The 15,775-nt window shown below is 34.9% G+C and overlaps 1 long non-coding RNA gene and 1 pseudogene across 2 annotated transcripts; both read right to left on the bottom strand.

The window, feature by feature from the left end:
- Positions 1-2,502: 2,502 nt before the first annotated feature.
- Positions 2,503-3,531, bottom strand: LOC149193459 (sugar transport protein 13 pseudogene; annotated as a pseudogene). The gene is made up of 2 exons (XR_016255034.1): positions 3,151-3,531; positions 2,503-3,049 (listed from the first exon to the last, which is right to left on the bottom strand). The product of XR_016255034.1 is annotated as a sugar transport protein 13 pseudogene (transcript).
- A 6,687-nt stretch (positions 3,532-10,218) lies between these two features.
- On the bottom strand, positions 10,219-13,225 carry LOC149193460 (uncharacterized). Its single transcript, XR_016254458.1, has 4 exons — positions 13,094-13,225; positions 11,118-11,263; positions 10,468-10,676; positions 10,219-10,344 (listed from the first exon to the last, which is right to left on the bottom strand). It is a non-coding gene; the product is annotated as an uncharacterized LOC149193460 (long non-coding RNA).
- Positions 13,226-15,775: the final 2,550 nt, after the last annotated feature.

Below are 15,775 nucleotides of genomic sequence, written 5' to 3' on the forward strand. Positions count from 1 at the left end.
AGATAAAAATCGAGTTGAAAAGCATCCTCCGAATGCCGTGCACATAACATTGAGCTAAACGTTCTTTTTCTTTGGAGACTAATACATATATAAAGCTTTTGAATTTTTGGTGGGAGATAATATGTGAGGGAGGTACAAACGACCACAATCGATGCTGTGAAAGGAAAATTTGAAATTGTTTGTCCAGAACTTCTTTGTTTTCACCGGTTTCTTCTTCCTCGGCTTGCTTGGATTTTGATTCTATAAATTGAGATTCCTCTCAAGCACCAGCGTTTGCACATACTGCCTGCCTGCGTGTCTTTCGATATTGGTGGTTCCCTGCGAGAAGAGTATTGGCCAAGCTTAGCCGCCGCTTCTGTTTTTCTCCCTTCCACCAATTCCTTTTGCATTTTCATCATTTTTTCAAATCGCCTCCGGACGACTTGCGCTTTAACACCCTAGATTGTTCCTGAATTGAATCTTGTTTTGATTGTGGCAGGAATCGCCTCTTGCTTCTGTTGTTCGGAGATGTGATGCAAAGGCAAGGAGATACGCAACGTTTGATCCCTAAACTTGGCCCTGATGCGCCCATCATTATTCAAATTCTGGGAATGTCGAAAGCCTTTCTCAAATTAAGTCCGTTGTCATTACCGGGATCTACAGTCCAATTTGTAAACATGTACAAGGCTGATACTAAAGGCTTTGTGGCATTTTTCTCTGAGTCCGTTAACTTTGGTTCACAGAATACGAGGAACATACTCAGATATATTACAACATGACGACCATAACTAATGATATTTAAACCATCCGAATCAGATAAATATTTCTGAGTTTAGAGGTATCTAATAGCGCAAGAGGCATGACAAGAGTTGTCTATTCAATATATCTATACATCTGAGCTAGTAGAGCCCAACCCAAATATCGTGCACATAAGTACTCTCCATATAATTCTATACAGTATAGACGTTACGCCTCTGTCGCCAATTACAATACGGTAAACAAGACGAAAGGATTTAACATGAAAGGATTTCTACAGATTATAAATTAAAAATATTGAATGCGACATGAACGTTACAGAATGCGCGAGTGTTTGGTATGTGGAAGTAGGGGAGCCAAGAGAACTTACGCCAATTAGTGGTGTTTGGGAGAAGGAAACGCGTAGGCGCCACCGCGGCGACCACGAGGGAGTGGAGATTTGTGGAGATGGTAACGCTCAATAAAAAGGGCAATATGAACTGATGCACTTTGAATGGCTCCGAGGATTGCAGGGGACAGAGTATCTCCTGTGTGAAGTTTCTCATGAGAATTTGTAAGGTGATGGTAGATGAAGCTCAATGTTGGCCAAAAACAACAACAACAACTATCAAGGAAAAAGCAGTGAAAATATCTTCCACAGTGAAAATATCTTCAAGAGACAAAAGAATTGGAAAAAGAAGTAATGCAACTCAAAGGGCGAGGTTCAATGCACAACAGAACTGGAGGTGAAAAGAAATCAACTCATATATTTGGAAAAAGCAGTGAACTTCAAATCAACGGTTGAAACTGTCAAACTTATCAAACGGTTCAGGTTAAAAGTGTTGACAATTGTTGATGCATAGGAAGGCCTATCAGCCTAATTATAAAAAGTATTAATTTAACCGCTTTTAAAAATAAATTGATATTGATATTTTACTTTGTATTTTCATATATTCTACTATTTGGTTTTGGTTTGTTTTTCTTACTGGCTTATTTAATTGTTTAATCAGGCTTTATTATATGATTTTTAATAAAAATATATAGTTTAATATTTTATTCATTGAAATTAAATTAAAATAATAAAATAATATTTTTAATTAATTAATTTAAATAAATAAATAATTTTTTATAAATATGTTATTATCTTGATGATAAACTACACTGGTTAGTTAAAAAAAATAAAATAGATAAAAAATCATTTTATATAATTTCAACTCAAAAATTTATAATAAAATAATATTTTTGTGTGATAATCTATTAGTTGGTATCAAACCTCAACAGACTTAATATATCAATTAAGCAAACTTTATTTCCTTAACAAAATTATAATATATCAATTCAATGTTCGGGATTTTAAACATAAAATTATTAAAATTCTATTATGATTTGAATTTCAAATAACAATTATTAATGTTCTTGTGATTGTAACCTTCAATAATCTTCCGTCCAATCTGGAGGAACATGTGAATTGCTGCAACACACCTTTACTTCTGTCACGGAACATATATCTCTTCGCCAACAAAATGCAGAATTACTTTCCCATTTTCACACCAAAATCCATGTGTTGGTCTGCAACTGAAAATTTGAACCTTCATATTATTAGAGTAACGCAATGATAAATTATGCGGCCATCTATATAAGTTGCCAGAAAATCCCCGAACGATGATGTAACCCTGGAAGGGCGACTGTATTCACCGATTTCACCAACTCCGTTGGTGCGCTTCCTCATAAAATTTAAATTGTTACAGGCAAATTGGACAGCATAGCAGAAGTAATACCGTTATTATTATTGCCATGGCCATCTGCTGCTGAGTGCAATGGAGGAGGAAGAAGATCACAACTGGGAATTATGGTACGCATGGCCACCGGCTCTTCCATTTTCTTGTTTGGAATTGACATCTTCGTCATCATCAATGAGGTCGGCATCTGTCACAAAACTTTTCCACAACCAATGTTTTTTCCACACTCTGTCCATCATTTCTTCGATCGGCACATTCTTCGTCTCCGGAAGGAGAAACAGCACAAAGAGGGACATAATGAAGACCCAACCAGCAAAGAAGAAGAAGATGCCGTATTTGAAATTGCAAAGCATTGACAGAAACGCCTGTGCAACACCAAATGTGAAGAGCAGATTCACGCACACCGTCACGCTCTGTCCAGCGGATCTTGTTTCCAGGGGAAACGTTTCGCTGGGAATCAACCATCCGAGAGGTCCCCATGACCATGCAAATGCTGACACGAAAACGCACACCATCAACACTATCACAATGGCCGTCGCTTGAGAAAGCTGCTCCCCGTCCTTCAATCCCGTCGCCAAAAGGATTCCAATAATCACCTGCAATATTCATACTCACAATTATCACAATTATGTTTCACCATTTCGGTATAAACAAAGCTATGAAATAGAAATGAAGGAGAAGAGCAAATGGGGATAACCTGTGAAATGAACATCTGTATTCCTGCTTCCAGAAGAAGCACTCTTCGACCAAGTTTGTCCACCGAGTAAATGGAAATAATAGTGGATATGACATTGACTGCACCAGTAATAACCGCAGAGTAAAGAGAAGCATCGCTCTTGAATCCCAGGGTCTGGAAGAGCACGGGAGCATAGAACATAATGGCATTGATACCAGTCAACTGCTGGAAGATCTGCAGAAATATGGTTATGACAAGCTGAGGTCTATTCCTGCGCTTCATCAGGGTTCGAAATGGAAGCTCAGTGTTGGCCAAAAACAGCGTGTCAAAAACAGCAACAACAACTGTCAAGGAAAAAGCAGTGAAAATATCTTCAAGAGACAAAAGAATTGGAAAAAGCATTAATCCAACTCAAAGGGCCAGGTTCAATGCACAGCAGAACTGGAGGTGAAAAGAAAGCAACTCATATATTTGGAAAAAGCAGTAAACTTCAAATCAACGGTTGAAACTGTCAAACTTGATCAAACGGTTCAGGTTAAAAGTGTTGACAATTGTTGATGCATAGGAAGGCCTATAGGCCTAATTATAATAAGACGAATTACACACTCTCCTATAATTTATAGGTCCATTTTTTATTATAAATAGTTCTCTAAAAAAGGTCGCATATTTTATACAAATATGGCTTCAAAATTGTGAACGTATGTCTAAATTTTTTTTATAAACAGTCCTCTAAAAAAGGTCATGTATATTTTATACAAATATGGCTTTAGACCGTCAAAATTGTGAACCTATCTTATTGTAGCATTCAATATAAACTTGTGTGAAAATTTTTGTTACATATAAAATATATTAAAAAAACAACTTAACTTCTTAATTTACTTAGGAAACAAAATATCTCATTTTATTTTTAAATTTTACAACTAGGCCAAAATGTCATTAATTTAAAAAGGAAAAAAGAAAAGACAAAAGAGGCGCTTGTTTTTCAAACATTGAAAAAATACCCATTAAGTTGAGCAAAGAGTTACATCATCTCATTTTCTACTATATATATCCACCCACATTTCTATTGGGCGTTACCTTACACATTTTCTGGATATATGTTAATTTATGTTTTATTAAATGTCAAAAATTCTTTGATAAGGCATTAGCCTCATTAAATATGTTTAACGAATAGTAACCCATGAAAGTAGAGCGTTGAGAATCTCACTTTGGTAGATAAAGAGATGTTATCACGTTGTATTTGTCACAAATTTTAGTGTTATTGTTAGTGAGATTTTTTGAATTTGGTAAAAAAAATTAAGTGAAATTTTAATTTGAGTTATTTAAATTCATTTTTTATAGTATATATAGATTGAGTATTTTGAAAAATTTTAGGGCATTTTAATTGTGTAAGAATTACTCATTAAATTTATGAATTCAATAATTTTTTTTCAGATTTTAGAAAAATTAAATAAAAAAATTCATAAAAAAAACTTAAAAAACTCACTAAAAACAATTATAATAAAAATTATAATTATATAAACATAAAAATTATTTATTAACATACAGTCCTTAAAAGACGCCAATACTCCATTCTGATAAACTTTTCAAAATAGTTAGGTGGGAGCTAAAGGAGAATTAAACTTTATTTTTTGTGACTACGTGAGAATAAATACATCCAGAGGTATATTTTTCACTTGCCAATGAATATATTCAAATTCATACACTAAAAAAAGGCTGTTGTTTTGTCGGAAAGTTATATATGGATAAATAAAAAGATAATATTATCTTTAATTATATTAAAATAATATAATATATAGTATCTAAATTTAAATTAGAAATATATTATCATATATTAATATAAATTATTTAATAAAATTAATAATTATAAAAAATTAACTTTTAATACGAACATTTTGATCTGGCAACAAATATCTATGTTCACGTTTATTTTTATAAAGAATAATGATAATTTCTTTACATAATGTTGCTTAATTAGTTTTTTTTAATGAGCGGATGATATTTGACAAAATAGAGCAATTAATTTTAAAATAATTTAATCTATTATATTAATAAAAAAAATTACTATAATTACTATATTTTATATTTTAGATATAAGTTAATTACATAGTTAGGATTTGGCTGACAACTAACTAATGTGATTTATTTTCAAGATAAGGTGAGAAATTAATCGATCTAAAGAAATAAATAGCAAGCATGTATCATTACCCAAAGTTAATCGTTGAGAATTAGCTGTTGGTAAATTAGTTAATAGGACAAGCCAAATATTAGTTAAGAAGGAGATATCTAATAAAATATTATATATTCTATATATTTTATATTTTAGATATAAGTTAATTACATAGTTTTGGTTGACAACCAATTAATGTGATTTATTTTCAAGATAAGGTGAGAAATTAATCGATCTAAAGGAATAAATAGCAAGCATGTATCATTACCCAAAGTTAGTCGTTGAGAATTAGCTGTTGGTAAATTAGTTAATAGGACAAGCTAAATATTATTTAAGAAGGAGATATCTAATAAAATATTATATATTTAGATTAAAAATTAGTTGTTATAGAGTAAAAAATATAATTTATTTCAATATTTTTAATTTATATAATATAATTATTTATTAATAATGTTTATTAATATTTATATATTTATATTTGTTATGGGTTGACTAGTCCCTATTTAGTTGAAAGCTAGCTCTTGGGAATAATTTAATATGATTATTTATTAATATTTTCAATGATAATTTGTGAGAGGTTAGCTTAAAATAGAAATAGAGTATTAGGTAAAGAATTGTTAATATTAGTAAGTTATAAAGGAGGTATGATTAGGGGTATACATATACACTTAATAATAATGCAAAAAAAAAAAGAGGATGTTCCAAAATTCAGATAGATGAAAGGTCAAGAGGGGAGATAAAACAAAAATCCAAAGTTCAGAGAGATGAAAGGTCAAGAGGGGAGATTTTCATCTCTCTCAACTTTGGACTTTTTTTTTATCTCCCCTCTTAACCTTTCATCTCTTTGAATTTTGGAACATCCTCTTCTTCCTTTTTTTCTTTTTTTTTTTTTGCATTATTATTAAGTGTATTGATTCTACTAAAATATGTATACTCCTAATCATACCTCATTTCTAACTTACTAATATTAACAATTCTTTACCTAATACTCTATTTCCATTTTAAGCTAATCTCTCACAAATTATCATTGAAAATATTAATAAATAATCATATTAAATTATTCCCAACAGCTAGCTTTCAACTAAATAGGGACTAGTCAACCCATAACAAATATAAAGATATAAATATTAATAAATAATTATATTATATAAATTAAAACTATTGAAATAAAATATATTTTTTACTCTATAACAACTAGATTTTAATCTAAGTATATAATATTTTATTAGATATCTCCTTAAATAATATTTGACTTGTCCCATTAACTAATTTACCGACAACTAATTCTCAATGGCTAATTCTCGGTAATGATGCATCCTTCCTATTTATTCCTTTACATCAATTAATTTCTAGGTAATGATGCATCCTTGCTATTTATTTCTTTAGATCGATTAATTTCTAGGTAATGATGCATCCTTGCTATTTATTCCTCTAGATCGATTAATTTCTCACCTTGTCCTGAGGATGAACAACATTAGTTGATTCGAAATGTCAACCAAATCCTAGCTATGTGATTAATTTGGAATACTTATATCTACATTATGGATCACAAAAGTATTAGATCTAACAATGTATATATTTTTTATAATAAATTTATTTTGTTACTTAACTTTAGGTATTTATTTTTTTAAATACATTTATATTTTATATTATATTTAAATCTAAATTAAATAGATTGTATGAAGTTTTATTTTTATTTATTTTTGGGTTTAAATTTTATAATAAGCAATGGGGGATGGGGATGAGACTTAGTGGTTAGGAAAATAAATTTTAGTATATCATATTTCAATTTGATATTTAAATTTCTCATAAATTTAATAAAATCAAAATTTTCATTTATTTGGGAATTAATTTTAATATGGAAAGATGTATTTGGGAATCAATCATAATTTCAAAAGATTTGTTGGTTATTACTGGTTCCATCGTTATTGGTTTCTAAATATTTTCTAGGGGACTAATGGGACATGGGAGTATTAAGACGGATGTCAAAGACAAAATAGTTAGAAATATGAGAAGCATATATGGTGCACACAAAACTATTCGTATATTACATTCAAATCCAAGCCACATAAATAGTTCTCATGAGATCCAACAGTTTCCAAACAAGGAAAATATTGTCGAGAAAATCTCTCAACAAAACTCCAACAACCAACAAAACAATCCTACCTATATACTATTGTAAGCATTACACCAAGTCACCCCTTTAATGCTTATATTACATCATTAGAAAGATTAATATAAAAATGAGAAATTACAATTCACATGTCACATCTATCTGACTGGCCTTCCTCGACACTTATCTCCACTTTGAAGTCTCCCGGATAACGTTTTTTTCACCACCACAATCTTCGAGCTTCCATTCAACTCATTTAAGACATAACCGCCTCTAACCATATTTGATAAACTTTGTATAATTGATGCTTCTTTATCTCCTCAAGGAAAATGTTGGTACTAGATGACCCTATGCACAAACTCCCATCTATCAAAATGCAGTGAACTATAAGTTTGATTATTGTATAGGTGGGTTGTCTAGGAGCTAAATGTATCCAAAAGTCAATTATAAAACTGACCTTTCTACACACATGGATCTCATAACATAACCAATAAATTATGATCTTGAAGCTTGAAGTATAACAAGACCCATCGGCGTATAACAAACTCACACAATCAAATTAGTGATACGTTCTCTCGGCACCGAAGAACATCGAGAACCAATAATTTAATTATATTCCTCTGTTCTTGAGTTGGTTCTTTGTCATATATGTTTTAAAAAAAAAAAATAGACAGAAAGTATAGCTAAATTCTAAACACAACGACATTTACTACAATTAAATAAATAGACAGAAGTATAGCTAAATTCTAAACACAACGACATTTACTACAATTATGCATCAAATCCATAGACATCTTGGTCCTGACTTCAAAGCATGAAATTTACTTGAGAGGATAAGAGAGAGCATTGAATTTATCCTCATGGAACTTGAGCATAGAACCCAAGCTAATATGATCTGGGGTGATGGCATAAGGCTTGATGAGCGAAATAAATAAAAACTTCGCCTTGTCTCTACCGATGCTGAGAGATGGAAGGGAAGCTGGCACCACTGCAACATAAGTCTATTTGGATGGGAAGTTAGTCATCACCCAACAAAAACACTATCACGCATATTTCCCAACACCTGCTAATAGATCCACTGCATTGTCACTGCTTCACTGCCCAAGTCTTCACACCATCGTTGACATCCATCACACTCACGGACACCACTAGATAATAGTCACGCTGCCGCCCGGACGAGATTCGAACTTGAGACCACCAGTGAGAACTATATTTAACAAGGAAGGCTGTGAAGCAGCTAGTCCCTGCACAGAGTTCTTCGTGTACTCGGCAAGTTTATACTATGTTTTGACGTTCAGAGATTGACCAGCAGCAAAATCATGGGTTTGTTATTGCCAATTTCATGTTGTTCAAGGAAGCATGTGGAAGCATGTGGACATGGGCTGTCGTAGGCTTCAGTTTTTAAGAAGTGGTAGCAAGAGCTCAAGAAAATCTATGTACACAACACAATTATAGTTAATTTCAGACAAATAGGCAAAGAAAATTGAAGCCTATATCATAATATTATGACAAATGAACCAAAGCACATTAAAAGGAATTAGTATTATGAAGAATCCCGGCTGAATTGTGAAATAAATTCAATCAATTGAATAATTGGGTAGTAAATATTCAAGCTAGGAGATTGAGCCCGTGAACTGCCAGCAATAACTCCTGAGAGTCATGACAATACTTTCCACTATTGCCACTCCTAGAACAGCAATTGGAATGGTCAGCCTAATGGGATAATAGTATATGTGCATATAGAGTAGACCAATTCATATTCATTCACGAACTTTGATCAGAAATAAAATCAAGATGAAAGCATTCACACCAAGATGTGGCATATCATGGTCTCCTTTATTTTAAGAAGCTTGCTGATCTACTCCCAAAATGCGTGCATAGGCCTTCTGATAAAGACATTCTTGTACAGTAGATGTGCTATGATACACCAATGATCTCACCTTCCCGGCAGGCACCCACTTCAATATCAAGGCTGGACTTTTTGGATGCTACCACTCTGCAGCAGTTTCGCCGTGGTGACTGCAAGAATTGCATTCACAGACATTAGAAGAAATCAAAAGGGAGAAAATTATTCAAAATAGTTAACAATTTATGTTGATCAAAGATACTCCCACTTGGGAACAAACACAAGTGCAATAGAGACTTGCATAAGGGTTTTAACAACCTAATTATAGAGACTGCCATAAAGGTTTTAAAAACCTAGAGACTAATGAACTTTAAGGGGTAAAAATCTAAACATAAAAGATCAACACTAAAACCTAGAGACTAATGAACTTTAAGGGGTAAAAATCTAAACATAAAAGATCAACACATGATTTTTTCTGGTAAACTCCAGCCTGAGCTAATCTTGTTCTGGCACAACTACTAACAGAGACAAAAGCAAAAGGCTTGGACTTGGACACAAGTCACTGCAAGAGATTTGCAATCCCTAGAACTCTCTGCCAACAAAAGATTTTCCGGTAAACTGCACAGAGTTCTTCGTGTACTCGGCAAGTTTATACTATGTTTTGACGTTCAGAGATTGACCACCAGCAAAATCATGGGTTTGTTATTGCCAATTTCATGTTGTTCAAGGAAGCATGTGGAAGCATGTGGACATGGGCTGTCGTAGGCTTCAGTTTTTAAGAAGTGGTAGCAAGAGCTCAAGAAAATCTATGTACACAACACAATTATAGTTAATTTCACACAAATAGGCAAAGAAAATTGAAGCCTATATCATAATATTATGACAAATGAACCAAAGCACATTAAAAGGAATTAGTATTATGAAGACTCTCGGCTGAATTGTGAAATAAATTCAATAATAGCAAGAGAAAATAAATTCAATCAATTGAATAATTGGGTAGTAAATATTCAAGCTAGGAGATTGAGCCCGTGAACTGCCAGCAATAACTCCTGAGAGTCATGACAATACTTTCCACTATTGCCACTCCTAGAACAACAATTGGAATGGTCAGCCTAATGGGATAATAGTATATGTGCATATAGAGTAGACCAATTCATATTCATTCACGAACTTTGATCAGAAATAAAATCAAGATGAAATCATTCACACCAAGATGTGGCATATCATGGTCTCCTTTATTTTAAGAAGCTTGCTGATCTACTCCCAAAATGCGTGCATAGGCCTTCTGATAAAGACATTCTTGTACAGCAGATGTGCTATGATACACCAATGATCTCACCTTCCCGGCAGGCACCCACTTCAATATCAAGGCTGGACTTTTTGGATGCTACCACTCTGCAGCAGTTTCGCCGTGGTGACTGCAAGAATTGCATTCACAGACATTAGAAGAAATCAAAAGGGAGATAGAGACTTGCATAAGGGTTTTAACAACCTAATTATAGAGACTGCCATAAAGGTTTTAAAAACCTAGAGACTAATGAACTTTAAGGGGTAAAAATCTAAACATAAAAGATCAACACATGATTTTTTCTGGTAAACTCCAGCCTGAGCTAATCTTGTTCTGGCACAACTACTAACAGAGACAAAAGCAAAAGGCTTGGACTTGGACACAAGTCACTGCAAGAGATTTGCAATCCCTAGAACTCTCTGCCAACAAAAGATTTTCCGGTAAACTCCAGCCTCAGCCATTCGTGTAACTACATAGCTACTAACAAAGACCAAAAGCAAAACACAAAATGCAAAACATGCATAGACTGACATTCGAACTAAAAATTGCAACAGCTTCACTATTCACTTACAAAGAAACGTAAGTTCTCCCGGCTGAATTGTGACAATTTCGTTAGTCATGACTAGTTTTATTCACTTACAGAGAAACGTAAGTTCTCCCGGCTGAATTGTGACAATTTCATTAGTCATGACTAGTTTTATGCCAGGTAACACACACCTACAATCCAAGCCACAAGAAACAATCAGTTATAATCTAGCTCACAAAAGCCTGAGTTTGCACAGAATTCATTGTGTGCTATTAAGAGACAGATCAATGATGGTGCACTATATTATGCATTCTACAGTTCTATCAAAACCAAATTATGAGAATGAAACACCAATTTAGGTAAAGATGAGTGCCTCTACCATCGAAACCCTACTCATTTTAAAGGGCAGTGAAGCATAAACAAGTATGAGTTATCACAGTTAACAAACAAGAGACATTCAAACAATTATGGTGAAAATACTAAATAGTACAGGATTTTAAGTGCTAAGGATTTCAAATTTTCAATAGGAGAAACTCTATGCGTCTCCATGTAAGAATGTACTAGAAGATGCTTGGTACATAGGTTCAAGTGCCACCAGTCACATAGCACATAACAGAGAGTAGTTTCCCATCAACATCCAAGATGCAAAAAAATCGAAAAGTACATGGAATACATTGCAGTCCTTACATAAGACTTCCAGTGCAAACAGAGTCCCGTATTTGGCTTATAAATTACAAAACTTAATGATGGGCAAAGGTGATCAAGTCACAAAACCCGTGACAAAATTTAATGATTTGAAACATTCATAGATTCCAAGCAGTGATAACTGATAACATTGCAAAGTAGGTTTTCAATTACAGTGGTACTCAATAGTTTGTGTCACTCTGTTGGAGTGTCTTATAATACCTAAATTTATCATCTAAAATTGAAGAGTTGGCCATTGATGAAGTTGGAGGATTAGTTTTACAGCATGAGCAAAGAAAATAACTATAACAATAGAAAACTTCAAAAAAGTTAAAACCATGGCCAGCAAGGAAAAGAGAAGTGATGGTCAAAAACGAGGCTATACAAGGTATTAAGAGTCAAAGAAAGGAAACACCAATTTAGGTAAAGATGGGTGCCTCTACCATCGAAACCCTGCTCATTTTAAAGGGCAGTGAAGCATAAACAAGTATGAGTTATCACAGTTAACAAACAAGAGACATTCAGACAATTATGGTGAAAATACTAAATAGTACAGGATTTTAAGTGCTAAGGGTTTCAAATTTTCAATAGGAGAAACTCTGTGCGTCTCCATGTAAGAATGTACCAGAAGATGCTTGGTACATAGGTTCAAGTGCCACCAGTCACATAGCACATAACAGAGAGTAGTTTCCCATATTGGACCCATAAATTTAAAAACCAGAACTGGGTGAAACCAGCTATCAAACAAAGCCACCTACCAAACCGTAAGCATAAACAAGTATGACTTATCACAGTTAACAAAGAAGAGACATTCAAACAATTAAGGTGAAAATACTAAATAGTACAGGAGTTGTGCAAGGACTCTTGCCCCAAAAATTTATAACTCTGTAGTAAACCTACTCTGTGTGAATATTAACCATTCAAGGGCAACCAGTGGTGAAGTGATTCAAGTGTTAAGTTGTGCAAGGACTCTTGCCCCAAAAATTTATAACTCTTTAGTAAACCAACACTGAAAGGGAACAGTTGTGAATCACATGCGATATTAGCATCATTCAATGAATACTATTCATCAATTCAATTAATGGATTACCTAGGATGTATATGTCATATGTCCGAGAGCAAAGTAAAGAAATACAAGCATGCAATTGTAAAAAAATTCAGAACTTACAGGCCCAACACTGAAACCGAACAGCTGTGAATCACATGCGATATTAGCATCATTCAATGAATACTATTCATCAATTCAATTAATGGGTTACTTAGGATGTATATGTCATATGTGCGAGAGCAAAGTAAAGAAATACAAGCATGCAATTGTAAAAAAATTCAGAACTTACAGGCCAAAAAACTGTAAACAAAGCAATGTTCAGTAGCATATCCTAGAGCACAGGGCTCAAAATCACGGAGATAGATAGAGAGTGACAGGACCTTCAGCTGCTGCGCAATAAGAATCGCTGGATACAGCCTGCACTGCTTCAATCTGCCATTAAAGTCACTTTCAGCTCTCTGGTAAGAACATAGCATATAGATACAGAACTTTTAAAGAAGAAGTGCTGGCTTTAATTAGGACTCACCCCTGCAGCTTTCACGAAACTCTCAGTTACACTATTCAGCAGAGGATGACCCAAATCGAAAGGGATATTAGCATCATTCAATGAATACTATTCATCAATTCAATTAATGGATTACCTAGGATGTATATGTCATATGTCCGAGAGCAAAGTAAAGAAATACAAGCATGCAATTGTAAAAAAATTCAGAACTTACAGGCCCAACACTGAAACCGAACAGCTGTGAATCACATGCGATATTAGCATCATTCAATGAATACTATTCATCAATTCAATTAATGGGTTACTTAGGATGTATATGTCATATGTGCGAGAGCAAAGTAAAGAAATACAAGCATGCAATTGTAAAAAAATTCAGAACTTACAGGCCAAAAAACTGTAAACAAAGCAATGTTCAGTAGCATATCCTAGAGCACAGGGCTCAAAATCACGTAGATAGATAGAGAGTGACAGGACCTTCAGCTGCTGCGCAATAAGAATCGCTGGATACAGCCTGCACTGCTCCAATCTGCCATTAAAGTCACTTTCAGCTCTCTGGTAAGAACAGAGCATATAGATACAGAACTTTTAAAGAAGAAGTGCTGGCTTTAATTAGGACTCACCCCTGCAGCTTTCACGAAACTCTCAGTTACACTATTCAGCAGAGGATGACCCAAATCGAAAGGGATTGCCCGTCAAATTTCTTGAGATCATTCAGAAGACAAGTTATTATATTTAAACATAAATTGAAGTTCATTAAAATTATTAGTAAAGTGAATATGCCGGTTAGAAAAATGAATACGACAGGCTGCCAAATGTTGCATGCACAAAGAAACGTGGCCACATGTTAGCAACGTAAAGTGTCTTCTCGTACAGAAGACCAACTAAACAGCAAGAACCAACTGCTGCAAGCTGTGGTGTACAGAAGACCAACTAAACAACAAGAACCAACTGCTGCAAGCTGTGGTTTTGTGGACCGAGCATTTGTCACAAGAGACATAAATCCCTCTTCAGTTGCTAGAAAAACATTCCGTATCACCGCCAAAAGCATCGCTGCAGCTACCAGAGAAAGGAATTTCCACGACCCGAATGCACGTTCATTCAGAACGGAAGATTTACAGAACCTATGTCAAGTAAGTTCACCTAAAATATCTGGTTATTTCTCTTCTTACTTTTCCTGGAATATCTAAAACGCTATATCATGCACAGTTTTATTAGTTTTAATAGTTAGAGTATGATTTTCATATATTCCTAATTGCATAATATGCAGATGCCTTCCAGTCTCAGACACATCGAATTTGAATTAAATTCCCCTCGCTTCCAAATCTCTTCCCAATGTATTCAGCAACTAAGCAATTTGCGAGTACTGAGACTGGCGAAGGCACAGTTCAAAAGCATACCTGAAGAGCTAGGAGATCTGGGAAATAGTTTGGAGGAACTATTACTTGATAGTTGCCAATATTTAGAGAAATTACCGGCATCATTTTCAAGTCTGGGCTCTTTAACAGTGTTGAGAATGTCTAGCTGTTCTGGTTTGACGCAGCTACCAGAACATTTGGGATCATTGAATTGTCTGCAAGAACTCTGTTTGCAACGCTGTAAAAGTCTAGAAGTGCTTCCTAGGGAGCTTGAAAATCTTACAGCGTTGCAAAAACTCGATTTATTCGGGTGTGAAAGTCTAAAAGCGCTTCCTAGCCGTCTTGGAAAGCTCACATAGACAAGGGTTTCTTCAGAGTACTCAGAGCAGGCAGATTCCCAATAATAGAAAGAAGATGTAAGGGCAACTTCATCAGAAATCGCACAGGCCTCCCGTTCCTCCCGTTCAGCAACTTCATCAGCAATCGCAGAGGCCTCAAGCGCTTACCTTGCCTCCGGAGGAGTTGCTTCCTACCGGCTTTGGTTTGCAAGGTATGATCTGTCTCTGCCGCCTCTCGCGACTCATGACGGTCAATTATGGCCGGCATCTCCCGGTATCTTGAATCAAGTCGAGAAGACCCATTCGAATTCAGAGAGAGGGCTTTGACAGGCGAGTTTCAAATTCAGAGAGAGGGCTTTGACAGGCGAGTTTCAAATTCAGAGAGAGGGCTTTGACAGGCGAGTTTCAGATGAATAGACCGGGACGGACGCTCACGCTAGGCTTACCGGGCCATACGAACCCATTGCCAGACATACCGGGCATTTCATAGCGTTTCATAGCGTGCGATGAAGGCTAACAGCTGTTGAACCATGGTGCATCATGGCATGCACCAGCTGCCAATGTAGAACATTGTAACACGGAACACCGAGCTTTACTAAACCGCATACCCGGGCAGAAGTAATGCTAGCATTAAAACCAGACACCCGTGACGGTTAACGCGAAAATGCACCGGGCTTATTGCTTTAAGCTATGGTCGAGCCTCTTCCGCCTCGGGAAGAGGCCAAATAAGATGGCGAAGTTCAGCTGCGAATGAAACTTAGCATAAGCGCCTA

The sequence above is a fragment of the Pinus tabuliformis genome, chromosome 2_2, assembly GCF_031772625.1.
Source record: "Pinus tabuliformis cultivar Carrire ecotype Pingquan chromosome 2_2, CPIR1, whole genome shotgun sequence".
Lineage (NCBI taxonomy): Eukaryota > Viridiplantae > Streptophyta > Pinopsida > Pinales > Pinaceae > Pinus > Pinus tabuliformis.